This window comes from Montipora foliosa, chromosome 4, assembly GCF_036669935.1.
Source record: "Montipora foliosa isolate CH-2021 chromosome 4, ASM3666993v2, whole genome shotgun sequence".
Taxonomy (NCBI): domain Eukaryota; kingdom Metazoa; phylum Cnidaria; class Anthozoa; order Scleractinia; family Acroporidae; genus Montipora; species Montipora foliosa.
Genome location: NC_090872.1, coordinates 2,993,660 through 2,996,159, shown reverse-complemented (window position 1 = coordinate 2,996,159; position 2,500 = coordinate 2,993,660). Strand labels below are relative to the sequence as shown.

At 39.2% G+C, this 2,500-nt stretch overlaps 2 protein-coding genes across 3 annotated transcripts in view; one reads left to right on the top strand and one right to left on the bottom strand.

Annotated features, from left to right (window-relative positions):
• The window catches only part of LOC137999537 (pleckstrin-2-like), a 15,886-nt gene extending 14,925 nt beyond the window's left edge, over positions 1-961 (top strand). The window contains exon 12 of the mRNA XM_068845329.1: positions 1-961. This exon is cut by the window's left edge and continues 658 nt beyond it. The gene's annotated coding sequence lies outside the window, so the exon portion shown is untranslated.
• LOC137999538 (uncharacterized) overlaps positions 1-2,500 on the bottom strand; it is a 6,089-nt gene that overhangs the window by 2,073 nt on the left and 1,516 nt on the right. Inside the window, exon 1 of one of the 2 annotated variants that reach the window (XR_011122969.1) lies at positions 1,859-2,500. This exon is cut by the window's right edge and continues 1,516 nt beyond it. The gene's annotated coding sequence lies outside the window, so the exon portion shown is untranslated. Of the gene's footprint in view, positions 1-1,743 lie in introns of those variants that run through there. The other variant, XM_068845330.1, reaches the window with a different exon arrangement.

Below are 2,500 nucleotides of genomic sequence, written 5' to 3'. Positions count from 1 at the left end.
GCTCGTTTTCTTTAAACGTTAGGGAGATTAACGTGAAAAACACGCTAATTAAGCGATGGCTCTGTGTTAGCAGGCCACATGAAGAAGACAAATGAGGGACCTTTAGTTTGGGGTTTGACTGTGACTACCTGTCATGACCTAACGCTGTCTCCCAAAAGAGTAGGTATACGAGCAAATTATTCGTTTGTAGCAAATGACAAAACGGTAAATGTGTCCGGAGAGTTTGAAGATTGCCTATCACGCTACTTTGGTAGCGCGCTTATCAAAAGAATGCGGAAATTTTAAGGACGTTGTCTACTATTGTTATTGCGCATACGTTCTGCGCATCTCGAGATACTCGCGTTTCGTATGAGTGGTGTGTACTAATACAGCGATATGTTTGCTCGGTTTAAAACTATGCGCGAGAAAGCAGAACTTAGCACTGAAGTGCTCCTGGTAACCAAAAAGGAAATTGGGGTAACTATGCATTTTTCAGAGATAATGTAGCTTCAATCTGGAAAAGAACGCCATACATTTCTTTGTATTTTAAAGCTTTTTACAAATATTGTTGATTAATTATCTTTGAAAGATGCGTGGTTAGCCCCAATTTTCTTTTTGGATTTCAATGACACTTGTTAAGATCTGCTTTTCCAGCATAGTCATAAACCGCACAAAAATACCTTTGCATTAGTAGGCACCGTCCTTAAATACGTTTTTGTGTGTGTGTGTGTGTGGCTGAAGGAAATTTTGCCGAGAACTTTGTTTCCTTTCAGGCAGAAATGTTAGTGGGAGGTTTTGACAAAGTAAATATTAATGTGGTGTTGCGAAAAGATAAATGTAATATTTAACAAATTATACCCCTCGATAACATACTTGAAATACGATGTAAAGAAGTTGTTCAAAATGGAGACATTAAACAAGATATTGTATGAAAATATCCATAACAGCGACTACAAGCGCTGTTGTATTTTACACAAATGAACTTGATTTCGTCTTTGTTTCTCAGTAAATGCGCGTGCACAATATTGGAGACCTTCAGGGTGTTGCCGGGGATCAAATTGGCTCTATGCTCGCTAAATTTATCAATGTCTGAGCCATGGATCTTTCGCAGGGTAGATAACCCATTCATCCCTGAAGCGGCCACAAGTGATGAGTAAAATCGTCTGACGTTAATCAGAGTAAAATCTATTAACTCCCATTCTCAGGACTGAGAGGGTTTACACCATTTCAGGATTACACGGCGAGTTTTTTGTTATCATGGGTTATTTCAGTGGTTACCCTGCGAGCAGAGTCTCTTTCGATCTTCGTAGAATCTTCCTAGAAATGTCGAGGCGGCTGGCAGAGTCTACCCTCCTCTTCCCGACTTATCTAGGAAGATCGAAAGAGACTCTGCTCGCAGGGTTAGTAAATGGTCAACGAGGCGTGGAGATTTAAACAGGAAGGGTATTTAAACTATTTTAGTTATCACCCACACTGTGGGTTAGGAAAATCTTTGTTCATATATTTTGCCCCATTAGCATGATGACCTCATTGTTTATTTATCAATTTTTTGAAATTTCAACTCGATATTGCAGAATGATAGTCTTTGTGCAATTTTGCTTTAAAAATTCGCAGTTAGAAAAAATACTTGTGATCACCAAAGGTATAAAGTTTGACTGCGCGGGATCCTTTTATCACCAAACAATTTGTCATATTTTCATGACTAATATTTCGCTGATTCTTTCGCAAAGACTTGCGTTGTTTAGTTTAACAATTCATTTCACGTTTGAAAGAAAATTTGTTTTAATGATAACAAAATGTAAAGAATGACTCCCCAAAGATTTCTCCATCCACCATTGATTTAATTGATACTGTAGCAGTGGTGGGTACTGGTATATACCAGTGAGTATTACTCATTATCATCATCATCTTTTCCTTTTCCCTCTGAGGGAAATAGGGTCTTACTTTGTGAGTATTATTGGTGTGTGCTAAATACTAGTACCCGTGAGTAGAAAGCTCGTTGGGCTCATTTGCTCGTTTCTAGTCCTGCCCAACGACATCTCTTTCTCTCTATTTATTTAGTTGTTATATTTATTGTATTTGGCTTCCTTTTAAGGTGTAATCTGTTTTTGTTAGGCAAAATGCATCGCAAGTGGATTTATATAGTGTGCTGAAAAACGTTAGCTTGAACGTTAACCGCACCATGCCTCAATAGATTGCTTGACCACAATGCAAGAATGGTCCTTTGAGCGTGCGCAGAGCAACTAAGTAGGCTAAGCGGGATAGGTACGTTTACTGTATACAGTACAATATATGTACCCATACATAACGTACCTACCCGGACTCTGGCCACTTCCAATTTAAGCGTAGTCTTAGTGAAGGTCCATTTTTGTAACCGTTGACAACCATTGTTGTTTCAAATTTCTGAACGTGCGTAGACGAGCCGGAACTTCGTGATATGCGGACTTCCTGCCTTGGAAGTGGCTAGAGTCCGTGTTCTTGGTGTTTGAAAATTTATTGTCACGTGCTCTCGTCCTCCACA